The 17,707-nt window shown below is 38.1% G+C and overlaps 1 gene; it reads left to right on the top strand.

The window, feature by feature from the left end:
• Igh (immunoglobulin heavy chain complex) overlaps positions 1 to 17,707 on the top strand; it is a 2,751,187-nt gene that overhangs the window by 1,245,586 nt on the left and 1,487,894 nt on the right.

Here is a 17,707-nt window from a genome sequence, read left to right as displayed (position 1 = left end):
AATAATCTTTAGATTTGCCCAGAAATGGTCATTTTGAATGTTCATTTATGGCTTCCTCCTCGCTGTCCTATAGTGCCTTTGTCACCTTTGTAAAAGGACATCTGTGAATAAAGTGATGTTGATTTAGGATACAACTACAGTTCACCATAGCTTGTCAGTCTCTTTACCAGTGACCACCTCCACTGAGATCTTAGTCAGTAAAATAATAACAAGGGAAAGGAGTGGTGGCACATGATAAAATGTCCCTGGATCCTGAGAGTCCAGCAGTTTAATATGAATTGTTGGGAATAATGCAGAATATGTTTGTCTTATGAAATTCAAATCACCAACATTTAGGCCAAGAAACACCCCTTCATAATCTTAAGTAACAAGTGACCGCATTTGTGTTTTTATCTTTTACTGTGTGTTCCAGCAGAAGAACTTTTATCTTCAAAGGTAAGAAATATTTATATCAGAATGCACAGGCAAGTAAGTATAACACCTTGTGGTTGGTCAAAATATTATTAAGGCATTTTCATAGAACTTCTGTTCAACCACAATGTACATACCTATTAGTTGAGGTAGGTTCTGACATTATAGATGTTTTGCTCCCCTACTTCCTTTCTTCTTAGTCTCAGTAATCATCACTAGTGTTTCTATGTAGAACATGCCCTACACTGATACAATATCAACTCTCATAGTCCATGGCATACCCGTTGACCAGCTTTGTTCTATAGATTATTTGTGAAGTTGTGTCTCCGCATCCACATGGATTTCTTGTGCTTTGTTTTTGGTGAATTTTCTTCTGTTTATTTGTTTCGTCCTATTCCCATTTGTTTGCCTTTCCTTCATTTCACTTTTTTTTTTGGTTGTTGTTGTTTTTTTTTTTTTGTTTCTTTGTTTTGTTTTTTGGTTTTTTGGGTTTTTTGTTTTTTGTTTTTTTTCTTTTTCGTGTTTAGGTTCTGTTTGTTTTCTAATTAGATGAATAAACAAAATCAAGCTGGGAGAAGATTAGGGAGGTGTTGAGGAAAGGAAATCAGTATTCAGAATATATTGCAGTGTCAGGCATTGGTGGTGCACGCCTTTAATCCCAGCACTTGGAAAGCAGAGTCAGGCGGATTTCTGAGTTCAAGTCCTGCCTGGTCTACAAAGTGAGTTCCAGGACAGCCAGGGCTACACAGGAAAACCCTGTCTCTGGAAAAAAAATCAAAACAAAAGACCCAGAATATATTGCAGGAAGAAAAAAATGTATTTTCAATAAAAAACAGAAGAAAAAATTTCAAAAAAACTAAAAAAAAAATTGATAATAACTTTGTTGTGTAAATATTCCATATGGGCAAGTGCCTATTTTTTTTTAGGTCTCATGACTTTGTTTAATATTTTCAAAGTAAATCAGATGCCAAGTCTGAAAGGAAGTAAGGATAAAGCATATTTGAAGTATGTGTTAAATGCACAATTGCTCCCCTCTCTGTACTTTTCATAATGAACGTTTCCATTATTCATCTCTAAGTGCACAGAAGAGTTTCTACTAGGATCTTGTTTTTTATTTCTTGAGGGTGACCCTGCAGGTGTCCTAGTAGGAAACAGAGCATGGGAAGAGATGAAAATCTGAACATTGTACAAATTCACTTTGTCAACCTGGGTCAGACTTTGGGGTGTCTAAGCACAGCTTACTGTAAGTATATTTTAACACAATAGAAGACGAAAAATGGTCTCCAGTCAACATTAATGGCCATAATCATTCCAAACCTTATTGCACAATAAAGCTTAAGCTTTGGTTACATAATCTCTGTTTTACAAAGTTCTTTGAAGCATTAATTAGGTTGGGTTCTTTTGCTAAAGTCCAGAATCTATAGTGTGCTCTCTGACCAACAGAATACAGATCAGAAGTCTTTAAATATATGTAACACATTCCCTGAGGATTGCTAATATTCTAATGATGGAAGAATCTGTGATAATCACTCTGGGTAATTAGGGTAATTAGAGCATCTGGGTAATGTTCTATGCTAAATGTTTCATAGATTTTCCTTAAACTTATGTTTTATAATAAAAAAACTGTATCAGAAGACCCATAAGTTCTTATGATAATCTGAACATAAAATTACACCATCAACATATGATATTTCTAAACACAACAAAATAATTATATTAAAATAAAGCAAAACCTATCATGTTGAAATTGGACATAGAAACCAAACAGGAGGAAAAATGTCCAAGATCAGCCAGAGGAGTCAGGAACCCTCTAAATTTCACAGTAATGGTAAGGAATCATAAAAAATCCTAAGCTAATCATATATGTATATATATAATATATATGTATAATTTAAATGTATATACATATTATATATGTATAACTTTCTTGGCTTCTACAAATTAAGCACACTATTAACATATTCAAATAAACAAAATATAGGAGACAAAATATGAAGCATTTTTTATATGGACTCAAGTGACCCAATATAGCATCTTTTTCCAGGTCTATTCAGTACTTTTAGATTTCATAATTCATACTTTACTATGAGTAATATTCCATTGTCTATACATCCCACATTGTCAACATCTACTTGTCTTTTGTAACAAATCTAGGTGGATTCCTTTTCCCAGCTGGTATAAATGGAGCAGCAATAAACAAATGCATGTAAGTATCTCTGTAGTAATATATAGAATCATTTGAATACATGTTTGGGAAATATATACCTGGGACACTGCACCATATTGTTTACTATTCTTGGTGACATTTTCAAACTGATTTCCAAAATCATTACAACAGTGTATACTCGTATCAAAAGCAATCAAGTATTGCATTTTTCCATACCCATGTTCACATTTGTTATCATTTATACTCCGGCTTATAATCATCTCAACAAAGTCAAATTGGAACATTACTTTTCTAGGCTTTTTTATTAAATTTTTCATTCATTATTTAATTTATTCACTTTACATCGTTCTGGTCCCCCCTCAAATATTATCCCCCCTGTTCCCTTCTTCTTTGAGAGGTAGAACCCTCCAGCCCTGGGTATAGGCACATGAAATCTCTGCACTACTAAGCACATTCTATCCCAATCCATCCAGACAATGCAGAGAAGTTAGGGGAACAGGTTCCACAGGAAGGCAACAGAGTTAGGAAAAGACCACACTCTAGTTTTGGGAGGAACTGCAGAAAGACTGTGTTGCACATCTTCTACATATGTTTGTGGGTCCTAGTTCCAGACTGTATGCTCTTTGGTTGGTGGTTTTGCCTCTGAGAATCCCCAAGTGTACAGGTTAGTTGACTCTGAGGGTTTTCCTTCGAGTTCCAACTCCCTCCAGATCCATCAATCTTTCTCCCAATTCTTCTGTAAGTCTCTCATAGTTCTGTCCAATGTTTGACTATTGGTCTCTGCTTCTTTGTGGTGCCTCTCACAGGACAGCATTGAGAAGCTCCTATTTGGAAGCATAAGATAATATCATTAATAGTGTCAGGGATGGGTGCTTGCCTATCAAATGGTTTTCATGGACAAATACAGACCAGTTGATTAGCCATTCCTACAGCCTCTGGTCTTTATTTGTCCATGCATTTCTTGTAGACAGGACAAATTTTGAGTTTCACATTTGTTTGTTTGTTTGTTTTTGTTTTGTTTTGTTTTTCTGAATACAGGAGTTAGCCTCTTCAGGATCCATATACCCAAAATAGTGTGTCCCTGATAAAGTCACCCCCATACAGGGCATCATACATTTTCCTGCTACGTCTCTGCCCACATTCATTGGGCATGAGGTTGCTGAATCATACAGAGCTGCAGGTATGGAAACAGATAACTCAATGTTATACATAAGAGACCTCATAATGGGACCATTGAGGTTCATCTTCCTCCCAATACCAACTGCAACAAGAACATCCAGGGAAACATGACACCGCCAAAGAATAGCTACCCAACTACAGCATGCATTGGATATCCTAAAACAATCAAAATACAAGAAAATTACCTTAAATACAATCTTATAAAGATGATGGAAGCCTTTAAATAGGAAATGAATAAATCCCTTAATAAATACAGAAGAATACAATCGAACAGATAGAGGCATTTAGGTGGGAATAAATAAATCCCTTAAAGACATGCAAGAAAAGACAGCTAAATCGGTGAAGGTAATAAATAAAATGGTGTAAGACCTAAAAACTGAAATAAAAGGAAATACAAACTGATGTTTTCCTCAAGATGGAAAACCTAGTTTAGAGAACAGGAACACCAGATGCAAAGATGATATTTTCTAGTTCCATCCAATTGCCTTCAAAATTCATTATTTTTTTCCAGAAAAATAAAAAGTTTTTCCAGATTCTGTATCTATGACCATATTAGAATACACATCCTTGTGTAAGTTGGAAGTTTTGGGATATATGTCTAGCATTGTTATAGCTGGCTCTTCAGGTAAACTATTTTGAATATCCTGAGAAATCCCAAGATTGATTTCCAGAGTGGCTGTAAAATTTTCATTCCCACCATCAATGGAGGATTTTTTATTTTGTCAGCATGTGCTGTCACTTGAGATTTTTTTATCTTAGCCATTTTATTCTGAATTTCACTCTTATCTAGGGACTTTGGTATAGGACATAGAGAAAGCAAACTTCTACTGTCCAGCATATTCTATCTGACGCCATTTTTTGGTGGAGAACAGTATCATGCAGTTTAGAAGAAGTTCAAAGACATTAGTGATGTTATACCATGCCTAACCTTGCAGTCTACATTATGAGCCTTCAGGTAAGATATACTGATTAGTGAATGACTGTTATATGGTGAGCAGCTGTTTTCTAATTCAATTTGTGGACTATTGCATTGGAACCTCCTAGCAAGTAAACATTCTCTAGCCCTGTGTACCGTTATTGTGTAAGGCTTTTCACTTTGTCTATTATACAGTGTAGGGTGAATGATTCATACTCTTGAACACAGGTTCTCTGCCCCAGATATAGCCTGATGAAGACAGTAAAAAAGTTGTTATCTCCTGTCACTACCTATTTAGAAATGGAAACTGCAATAGCTGGATCCAACTGCCACCAAGGAGAAGCCTAGCTGGGAGAGGTACATTACAGTAATATTGGTACAACTTAACATTTCTGACGCATAAATCATTATCCCCATGTAAACTCCATCCATTTTTCCTTCAGCTGAGTTCCATGAACAGTGAAGTTACAGGGATAAATTATTTCTGAAGCCAGACTTCAGTGCAACTTCAATATAAGCCATGACAAACTTACCTGCATGGAAGCTCATGGACATCATGTGTCACAATCTCCATAGAGATATGAGGAGGTGTGTGCAGGGGACTCTGTGTTCTCTGTGGTTTACTTTCTTAAGTGTATTAACTGATCTGGCCAGCTGTGATTGACATGTGATGTCTCCATGCACAAAAAGTGTAAATATTGTTTGTATAATATTTCACAGATATCTGTTTACTTGTTTCTGTGTCCTTTTTATATTTTTTTAATAAAAGTCATGCAATATATTCTAATAACTGATTTCCCCACCAACAACATTTTCCAGATGCTTCCCACCTTCAAAATAACCCAACTCCACACCTTTGTCCTTGCTGAAAAATGGGGAAAAAGGGAAAAATAAATAAAAAACAAAAAAGAAAGAAATTTGGAGGGGAATTACAAGCGAATAAATAAACAAACGAAGAACAGTATACACACACATACAAACACATAGACACCCCCCCACACACACACATACATACAAAGAGAAACATATGAAAACCTGGTAACTGTACCTCTATAGCCCTGATATATAAGCAAAAGTTCAATAAGACAAAGAGACCTTATCAAGGTGATAATGGAAAAAATATCTGCAGAAATAACATTGACTTCATACTTTTGTTGGCTATCAGCTGGTAGGCATGTCTTCCAGGATTAATTCTGTTTAATATCTCCTAAGAGGCTCCACTGAAGAAAATAAATTATGGAGTAATTCTCAGTGGCAGATCTCTAGGATTCACATCTTTCACCTGGTTGGTCCTTTTCATTTTCTCTAGTCAGAATGTTCACTAGTTATGCATTCTTGTAACTGCAGGCCTATTTCAGCACTAAGAACAAAACTGCTTCAGCTTCTAAGAGTCAGGTGCTGCAGCATTTCAGTGATTTATGTCAACATAATCAGTACTGTGTACAGTGATTGTGTAAGTCTTTTTACTTTGTCTAATATACAATGTAAGGTGAGTGATTTATCCTGTGACCACAAGTGCTCTGCCCCTGCTGTTGCCGGATGAAGACAGGAAAGAGGATGTTATCTACTGTCATTTCCTTTTTATAAATGGGAACTGCAAGAGCTGGATCCAGCTGCCACCAAAGCAGAAGCTGGCTTTGAGAGGGACATCACAGTAATTCTGGCACAACTTAAAGACTCTGATGCATATGTCATTATTCCTTAGATCTATTTCTCACTTCATCTGATCTCTGTGAACACTGAAATTACAGGGGTGAATTATTTCTGTAAACAGACTATTCGATTTCACTGTAAGATATGGAAAACCAATGGAGTACTACTCAGCTATTAAAAACAATGAATTACGAAATTCCTAGGCAAATGGTTGGACCTGGAGGGCATCATCCTGAGTGAGGTAACCCAATCACAAAAGAACTCAAATGTAATTTACTCACTGATAAGTGGATATTAACCCAGAAACTTAGTATAGCGAGATATAAGGTACAATATGTAAAACATATGAAACTGAAGAAGAACGAAGACCAAAGTGTGGAAACTTTGCTCATTCTTAGAATTGGGAACAAAACACCATGGAAGGAGTTACAGAGACAAAGTTTGGAGCTGAGACAAAAGGATGGTCCATCTAGAGACTGCCATTTCCACGGACCCATCCCATAATTAGCCTCCAAACGATGACACCATTGCATACACTAGCAAGCCTTTGTTGCAAGGACGGTGATACAGCTGTCCCTTGTGAGACTACGCAGGGGCCTAGCAAACACATAAGTGGATGCTCACAGTCAGCTATTAGATGGATCACAGGGCCCATAATGGAAGAGCTAGAGAAAATACCCAAGGAGCTAAAGGGATCTGTAACCCTATAGGTGGAACAACATTATGAACTAACCAGTACCCAGGAGCTCTTGACTCTAGCTGCATATGTATCAAAAAATAGCCTAGTCGGTCATCACTAGAAAGAGAGGCCCATTGAACATGCAAACTTTATATGTCCCAGTACAGGGGAAAGCCAGGGCCAAAATGTGGGAGTGGGGGTAGGGGAGTGGGGGGGGTATGGGGGACTTTTGGGATAGCATTGGAAATGTAAATGAGGAAATACCTAATTAAAAATTAGGGAACAAAATACCCATGTAAGGGGTCACGGAGACAAAGTTTGGAGCTAAGACGAAAGGGTGAACTATCCAGAGATGACCCCACCCAGGGATCCATCCCATAATCAGCGGCCAAACCCAGACACTATTGCATAATTCCAGAAAAATTTTCTGGAAGGGACTCTGTTATAGCTGTCTCTTATGAGGCTATGCCAGTGTCTAGCAAATACAGAATTGGATGGTCACAGTCATCTATAAAATGGAACACAGGGCCTCCAATATAGAAGCTAGAGAAAGCACCCAAAGAGCTGAAGGGAGTCTGCAATCCTATAGCTGGAGCAACAATATGAACTATCAGTACCCCCAGAGTTTGTATCTCTAGCTGCATATGTAGCAGAAGATGACATAGTGGGCAATGACTGGGAAGAGAGGCCCCTTGCTATTGAAAACTTTATATGCCCCAATAGAGGGGAATGCCAGGCACAAGATGCAGGAGTGGATGGATGGATAGGGGAGCAGGGAAGAGGGAGGGTATAGGTAACTTTTAGGATAGCATTTGAAATGTATATATAGAAGATACCTTAAAAAAAAAAAGAAAAAAAAAGGAAAAAAATAAAAGGACTGGAAACCAATTTGGCAAACTCCAAACTCTGTATATCCATGGCTAATGTCAAAGCAGCCTTTAGATCCCAACTACTTTTTTCTACTTTGTTGACTACAAAAAACTTCTTTCTCCTTGGTGGCTACACACACACAGACACACCCACACACAGACAGATTTATATCATCCAGACTTGCATCTTCTATATATTTGGACTGAATGGAAATTACTTTCTGTTGGGCCGTGGACCATGAGAAGAAACTTCTAAGGTTGAGCTTGCTTGAAACTACTGAGGTACAAGAGGGACAGTAGGAGCTTTGTCTGTTCCTGGCACCAGGCCCATGTCAGCTAGCCACAGCCCACCATAAAGAGAGTTGTGGACATCAGTCACATAGGGGCAGTGGCACATAGCCCTTCCACATGTGGAAGATCTTTCCCTTTTAGACCTAATTACAAATGAGAACTTTTAGAGCTAAATTCCACTGCCAATAGGAAAGCAGGTGACTTTGAGAGCTTCATTGATGATAATGTACTAGCAAAATAGATTCAGAGTCAGAGACATCAGTCATTGTCTCACTATAAAGGAGAGCCAATTGTCCCTTTCTCTGTGACCTGCAAGCATATTAGTTGCAAGGATATGCTACTGCTGAAGTGGCACTGGGCAGCTATAGTGTAAAAGATGGAAAATCTAAACTCCAGGTGAGTTCATGACCAGCAGGGGTCACAAAGGAGCCAAGAATCCCCAACAAAGAGGTGTGGTATGGGATTACTCTGTGTCCTCTGTGGTTTCCTTTCTTAACTTACAGATGCCTATTGTGATTGACATGTAAAGTTTCCATACTCAAACACTGTGAAGAATCTCTGTTAAACACTTCAAAGATGTATATTTTCTTGTTATTTATTACATGTAAACCTAGACTCCTGAGATCTTTCAGACACTGAGCCACCATCCCAGTATCATAGAGGATCTGTTCCAAGGAGCCTGACACAAATATGCAGAGGACAGATTGCTTTGGCCTCAGTGGGAGAAGTTGCACTTACATCTTGAGATACATGAAGCTTCTAACCCAAAGTTATCAAAAACAAGCAAACAAATAAAAAAACAAAAACAACAACAACAACAACAACAAAACAAAACAAACAACAACAACAAAAAAAAAAACAAGGAAGGGCACTTCATACACATCAAGGATAAAATCTACCAAGATGAACTCCAATTCTGAATATCTATGCTTCAAATACAAGGGCAGCCACATTTATAAATGAAACTTTAGTGAATCTCAAAGCAAACATTGTTCCTCATACAAGAATTGTGGGAGACTTCAGCACCCCACTCTCACCAATGGACAGATCCTGGAAACAGAAACTAAACAGAGACACATGGACACTAAGAAGGGTTATGAAACAAATGGACTTAATTGATATCTACAACACATTTGATTCTAAAACTAAAGGATGTACCTTCTTCTCAGCGCCACATAGTACCTTCTCCAAAATCGACCATATACTCGGTCACAAAACAGGACTCAACAGATAAAAACATATTGAAATTATTTCATGCATCCTATCTGATCACCACGGACTAAGGCTGATTTTCAATAACAACCTAAATAATAGAAAGCAAACATTCACATGGAAACTGAAAAGCACTCTACTCAATGATTCCTTGTCCAAGGATGAAAAAAGAAAGTAATTAAAGACTTTTTAGAGTTTAATGAAAATGAAGCCACAACATATCCACACTTATGACACACAATGAAGGCTGTCCTGAGAGGAAAACTCATAGCCCTGAGTGGCTCCAAAAAGGAACTAGACAGAGCATACACTAGCAGGCAGACAGCACAGCTAGAAGCTCTAGAACTAAAGGAAGCAAATTCACCCAAGAGGAGTGGATGGCAGGAAATAATCAAACTCAGGGCTGAAATAAACAAAGTGGAAACACAAAGAACTATTCAAAGAATCAACCAAGCCAGGAACTCATTCTTTGAGAAAATCAATAAGATAGATAAATCCTTAGCCAGACTACCTAGAGGGCCCATGGACTGTATCTTAATTAACAAAATCAAAAATTAATAGGGAGACATAACATCAGAACCTGAGGAGATCCAAAACATCATCAGATCCTACTACAAAATGCTACACTCAACAAAACTAGAAAACCTGGATGAAATGGACAACTTTCTAGACAGATACCAGGTACCAAAGTTAAATCAGGATCAGATTAATGACCTAAACAGCCCATTTTCCCCAAAAGAAATAGAAGCAGTCATCAATAGTCTCCCAGCCAAAAAAAGCCCAGGACCAGATGGGTTTAGTGCAAAGTTCTCTCAGTCCTTCAAAGAAGACCTAATTCCAACTCTCCTCAAATTATTCTACAAAATAAAAGCAGAAGGTACTCTACCAAGTTCATTTTATGAAGCCACAATTACTCTGATACCAAAACCACACAAAGATCAAACAAAGAAAGAGAATTTCAGACCAATTTCCCTTATGATTATCGATACAAAAATACTCAATAAATTCCTCCAACCCGAATCCAAGAACACATCAAAATAATCATCCATTGTGACCAAGTAGGTTTCATTCCAGAGATGCAGGGATGGTTTAATATAAGGAAACCCATCAACGTAATCCACTATATAAACAAACTCAAAGACAAAAACCACATGATCATCTCATTAGATGCTGAGAAAGCATGTGACAAAATCCAGTACCCCTTCATGAAAAAAGTTTTGGAAAGATCAGGAATTCAAGTCCCATACCTAAACATAATAAAAGAAATCTAGAGCAAATCAGTAGCCAACATCAAACTAAATGGAGAGAAACTGGAAGCAACCCCATTAAAATCAAGGACTATAGTAGGATGTCCACTTTCTCCCTACCTACTCAATATAGTACTTGAAGTTCTACACAGAGCAATTCAACAACAAAAGGACATCAAGGAGATACAAATTGGAAAGGAAGAAGTCAAAATATCACTATTTGCAAATGATATGATAGTATATATATATATATGCATACATATATACATATATATATATCCCCAAAAATTCCACCAGAGAACTCCTAAATCTTATAAACAGCTTCAGTGAAGTAGCTTGATATAAAATTATCTCAAATAAATCAATGCCCTTTCTCTACACAAAGGATAAATGGACTGAGAAAGAAATTAGGGAAACAACACCCTTCACAATAGTCACAAATAATATAAAATACCTTGGTGTGACTCAAACTAAGGAAGTGAAAGGTCTGTATGATGAGAACTACAACTATCTGAAGACAGAGATTGAAGTGGATCTCAGAAATTGGAAAGAACTCCCATACTAATGGATTGGCAGAATCAATATAGTAAAAATGGCTAAACTGCCAAAAGCAATCTATAGATTCAATGAATCCCAATCCAAATTCCAACTGAATTATTCACTAAGATAGAAAGGGAAATTTGCAAATACATCTGGAAAAATAAAAAAAATAGGATTGCAAAAACTATTCTCAACAATAAGACAAAGTCTGGTGGAAGCACCATGCCTGATATTAAGCTGTACTGCAGAGCAATTGTGATCAAAACTACAGGGTATTGGTACATTGACAGACAGTTAGATCAATGGAATAGAAGTGAACACCCAGAAATAATTCCTCACAGCTATGGTCACTTAATCTTTGATAGGGGAGCTAATGCCATCCAGTGGAAAAAAGACAGCATTTTCAATAAATGGTACTAGCACAACTGGTGGTTATCATGTAGAAGCATGCTAATTGATCCATTTTTATCTTCTTGTAGAAAGCTCAAGTCTAAGTGGATCAAAGACCTTCATATATGATCAGAGACAATGAAATTAATAGAGGACAAAGTATTGAAAAGCCTCGAAGACATGGGCACAGGGGAAAAATTCCTAAACATGATAGCAATGGGTTACAAGGTAAGATCAAGAATTGACAAATGGGACCTCATAAAATTGCAAAGCTTCTATAGGGCAAAAGACATGGTCAATAAAACAAAAAGACCACCAACAGATTGGGAAAGGATTTTTACCAATTCTAAATCTGATAGGGGACAAATCTCCAGTATATACAATGAGTTCAAGAAGCTAGATTTCAGAACTTCAAATAACCCCATTAAAAATGGGGTTCAGAGCTAAACAGAGAAATCTCAACTGAGGAATACTGAATGGCTGAAAAGCACCTAAAAAATTGTTCAACATTCTTAATCATCAGGGAAAGGCAAATCAAAGCAACCCTGAGATTCCCCTTCACAGCAGTCAGAATGGCTAAGATCAAAAATTCAGGTGACAGCAGATGCTGGCAAGGATGTGGAGAAAGAGAAACACTCCTCCACTGCTGGTGGGATTGCAAGCTTGTACACCCACTCTGGAAGTCAGTCTGGAGGTTCCTGAGGAAATTGGACATAATACCACCGGAAGATCTAGCAATATCTCTCCTGGGCATATACCCAGAAGAAGTTCCAACTGGTAATAAGAACACCTGCTCCACTATGTTCATAGCAGCCATATTTATAATAGCCAGAACCTGGAAATAACCCAGACATACCTCACAGAAGAATGGATACAGAAAAGGTGGTACATTTACACAATGAAATACTACTAAGAAATTAATAGCAATGGATTTATCAAATTCTTGGAGCAATGAAGGTACCTGGCTGATATCATCCTTAATGATCAAAGAAAAAGTCATTTGACATGCACTCACTCATAAGTGGATATTAGCCCAGAAACATAGAACACCCAAGATACTATTTGCAAAATACAAGAAAGTCAAGAAGAGGGAAGACCAATGGGTGGCTACATCATTTCTCCTTAGAATAGGGAACAATTTTCTGAGAAACTGCCAGACTGATTTCCAGAGTGGTTGTACAAGCTTGCAATCTCACCAACAGTGGAGCAATGTTCTTCTTTCTCCACATCCTCACCAGCATCTGCTGTCACCTGAATTTTTGATCTTAGCCATTCTGACTGGTGTGAGGTGGAATCTCAGGGTTGTTTTGATTTGCATTTCCCTGATGATTAAGGATGCTGATCATTTTTTCAGGTGCTTCTCTGCCATTCTGTATTCCTCGGGTGAGAATTCTTTGTTTAGCTCTGAGCCCCATTTTTTAATGTGGTTATTTGATTTTCTGGAGTCCACCTTCTTTAGTTCTTTATGTATATTGGATATTAGTCCTCTATCTGATTTAGAATAGGTAAAGATCCTTTCCCAATATGTTGGTGGCCTTTTTGTCTTATTGACTGTGTCTTTTGCCTTACCGGAGGATCCCACAATACCTCTCCTAGGCATATATCCAGAAGATGTTCCAACTAGTAAGTAAGAAACATGGTCCACTATCTTCATAGCAGCCTTATTTATAATAACCCGAAGCTGGAAAGAAGCCAGATGCCCCTCAACAGAAGAATGGATACAAAAATGTGGTACATTTACACAATGGAGTACTACTCAGCTATTAAAAAGAATGAATTCATGAAATTTCTAAGCAAATGGTTGGACCTGGAGGGCATCATCCTGAGTGAGTTAACCCAATCACAAAAGAACTCATATCATATGTACTCACCGGTAAGTGGATGTTAGCCCAGAAACTTAGACTACCCAAGATATAAGTTAAAATTTGCAAAACACATGAAACTGAAGAAGAACAAAGACCAAAGTGTAGACACTTTGCCCCTTCTTAGAAATGGGAACAAAACACCCATGGAAGGAGTTACAGAGACAAAGTTTGGAGCTGAGACAAAAGGATGGACCATGTAGAGGCTGCCTTATTCAGGGATCCATCCAAATAATCAGTCTTCACACACTGACACTATTGTATACACTAGCAAGGTTTTGCTGATAGGACCCTGATATAACTGTCTTTAGTGAGACTAAGCAGGTGCCTAGCAAACACATAAGTGGATGTTCACAGTCAGCTATTGGATGGATCACAGGGCCCATAATGGATGAGCTAGAGAAAATACCCAAGGAGCTAAAGGGATCTGTAACCCTATAGGTGGAACAACATTATGAACTAATCAGTACCCAGGAGCTCTTGACTCTACCAGCATATGTATCAAAAGATGGCCTAGTCAGGCATCACTGGAAAGAGAGCCCCATTGAACTTGCAAACTTTATATGTCTCAGTACAGGGGAACACCAGGGCCAAAATGTGGGAGTGGGGGGGTAGGGGAGTGGGGGGGAGGGTATGGGGGACTTTTGGGATAGCATTGGAAATGTAAGTGAGGAAATACCTAATTAAAAAAAAAATAGGGAACAAAATATCCATGTAAGGGGTCACAGAGACAAAATTTGGAGCTAAGACGAAAGGGTGAACTATCCAGAGATGACCCCACCCAGGGATCCATCCCATAATCAGCGACCAAACCCAGACACTATTGCATAATTCCAGAAAAATTTTCTGGAAGGGACTCTGTTACAGCTGTCTCTTATGAGGCCATGCCAGTGTCTGGCAAATACAGAAGTGGATGGTCACAGTCATCTATAAAATGGAACACAGGGCCCCCAATGTAGAAGCTAGAGAAAGCACCCAAGGAGCTGAAGGGAGTCTGCAATCCTTTACCTGCAGCTACAATACGAACTAACCAGTACCCCCAGAGTTTGTATCTCTAGCTGCATATGTAGCAGAACATGACATAGTGGGCAATGACTGGGAAGAGAGGCCCCTTGCTATTGAAAACTTTATATACCCCAGTAGAGTGGAATGCCAGGCACAAGAGGCAGGAGTGGATGGATGGACAGGGGAGCAGGGCAGACGGAGGGTATAGGGAACTTTTAGGATAGCATTTGAAATGTATATAAAGAAGATATTTAAAAAAAAAAGAAAAAAAAAAGGAAAAAAAAATTAAAAGAACTGGAAACCAATTTGGCAAACTCCAAACTCTGTATCTCCATGGCTAATGTTAAAGCAGCCTTTAGATCTCCAACTAATTTTTTCTACTTTGTTGAGTACAAAAAAGTTCTTTCTCCTTGGTTGGCTACACACACAGAGACACACCCACACACAGACAGACTTATAACATCTAGACTTGCATCTTCTATATATTGGGACTGAATGGAAATTACTTTCTGTTGGGCCGTGAACCATGAGAAGAAACTTCTAAGGCTGAGCTTGCTTGAAACTACTGAGATACAAGGGGGGCAGTAGGAGCTTTGTCTGTTCCTGGCACCAGGCCCCTGTCAGCTAGTCACAGCCCACCATAAAGAGAGTTGTGGATATCAATCACATAGGGGCAGTGGCACACTGTCTTTCCACATGTAGATGATCTTTCACTTCTACACCTAATTACAAATGAGAATTCTTAGAGCTAAATTCCCCTCCCAATAGGAAAGCAGGTGACTTTAAGATCTTCATTGATGATAATGTACTAGCAAAATAGATTCGGAGTCAGAGACATCAGTCATTGTCTCACTATAAAGGAGAGCCAATTGTCCCTTCCTCTGTGACCTGCAAGCATATTAGTTGCAAGGATATGCTACTGCTGAAGTGGCACTGGGCAGCTATAGTGTAAAAGATGGAAAATCTAAACTCCAGGTGGGTTCATGACCAGCAGGGGTCACAAAGGAGCTAAGAATCCCCAACAAAGAGGTGTGGTATGGGATTACTCTGTGTCCTCTGTGGTTTCCTTTCTTAATTTACAGATGCCTATTGTGATTAACATGTGACGTTTCCATACTCAAACACTGTGAAGAATCTCTGTAAAACATTTCAAAGATGTATATTTTCTTGTTATTTGTTATATGTAAACCTAGACTCCTAAAATCTTTCAGACACTGAGCCACCATCCCAGTATCATACAGGATCTGTTCCAAGGATCCTGACACATATATGCAGAGGACAGCCTGCTTTGGCCTCAGTGGAAGAAGTTGCACCTACATCTTGAGATACATGAAGCCCCACAGAGTTGGGAAACCTTGTGAAAGGGGGCATTCTATTGAAGACAAGGAGGTGGAACGGTATGAAGAGGAACTGTGAGAGGATGGACCTGGAGGAGGGAAATGACTGAGTTGTAAAAAAAATAAAAGTGATTAAATATAAATATTAAAATTTAAACAGTTTTTTCTGATCACTGCTATTCTTCCAAACTTCTGCTAGAAAGTACACCACTCACTCAAATGTAAAATCGCCCATTTTTTTCTATAGATACATGAAAACCATAAAAGTTTATTAAAAATATAAATGATGAAACACACACACACAAACACACACACACAACACACACAAACACACACACACTCACATACACACACAAACCTCAGAAATGCATAAAATGCAACTCTATAATCACAATATATATTCAAAATACAAGTCAGCAAAATTTATGTAGAAATTAACAAGAATAAATATCTATAAAACCACTGTAGATTTTTTTTTGAGCTTCTACTATTACACATGTATCCATCATTAAATGTTGTTAATAAGGCCAGAATCCCCTGAGCTCCCAGGGACTAAACCACCAAACAAAGAGTACATATGGAGGGACTCATGTCTCCAGCTCCATAAGTTTCAGAGGATTACCTTATCTGCTATCGATGGCAAGGGAGACTCATGGTCCTGTGTAGGCTCAATGACCCAGCATAGGAGAATGCATAGGAATGAGGCAGGAGTGGACATGTGGTTTGGGGAGCAACCTAATAGAAGAAGGCACAGGTGGGAAGGGATAGCAGATTTGTGGAGGAAAAGCAGGGAAAGGAGATAACATTTGATATGTAAATAAATAAAATAACCAATAAAAAAGACATGGTCAGGATGTTGTGAGAGAGACATATTGGAAGATCCCAGGGGAAACTAGAGGGACAGAGTGGAGGTAGGAATGATCACAGTGAATAATACAAATCATGGAACCACACATAAATGAAAACATGAAGCATTTGTTTTTTGGGCCTTGATGAACTCATTGAGTATATTTCATAGCTTCTTAAACATAGGTATACAATTTTTAGTTCATGTTTTACCAGTGAAGAATATTTCATAGTCTATACCCACATATTGTCAGTATTTTTGTCTATTTTTTTTTGTTTTTTGTAAATCTAGATGAAATCTATTTACAAGCTGCTGTGAATGGAGCAGCAATAAGCAAGGATGTGCAGTTGTCTCTCTAGAAATATAGAGTATCTTGAGTATATTATTTGGAGGTTTGGAACTGGGACACAGCAAATTTTGTTTACTCTTTTGGTGACAATTTAAAACAGAATTTCAAAATCAGTATGGGGCAGTGACTAGTATACTCATAACAATAATAAGTAAAGATTAAACATTTTCCACATCACATCCATGTCATTAGTTTTCTCATTTGCCTTCTTCCTTATCAACATCTGACTAAGTTCTAATTAAGACATTAAATCTTTTTAAACTGCACTTAGCTAAAGGGTATTTCCATCATTATCATCAGCATTATCTTCATCATCAGCTTCATCTTCACAATTCATTATCTGTAAATCAAAATGTAAACATAGCCCCAGAGTGCAGAAACAGACTTAGGCCAAATACAGATTGAGAGTTTTGTCCCTGTAGTTACAAGAATAGCAGCAGTGCAGGGCTCACAGAAAATGTATGGGATCCATTTCCTCAGAGAGTTATTGGATTTGGACTAGACCATCCTGCTGCTTGACCTATGTACCTTTAAGTCCTTCCTCTCCATCTATTCTCCATTTGGATTGGTTATTATATACAAAGTCCCCTGGTCATGAATATGCAAATTACCTAAGTCTATCGTAGTTAAAAACAGGGATATCAACATCCTGAAAACAACATATGTCCAATGTCCTCTCCTCAGACACTGAACACACTGACTCTAACCATGGGATGGAGCTGGATCTTTCTCTTTCTCCTGTCAGAAACTGCA

This window comes from Mus musculus, chromosome 12 (assembly GCF_000001635.26).
Source record: "Mus musculus strain C57BL/6J chromosome 12, GRCm38.p6 C57BL/6J".
Lineage (NCBI taxonomy): Eukaryota > Metazoa > Chordata > Mammalia > Rodentia > Muridae > Mus > Mus musculus.
The sequence above is the reverse complement of the archived record's forward strand: the minus strand, read 5'-3'. Positions and strand labels throughout refer to the sequence as shown.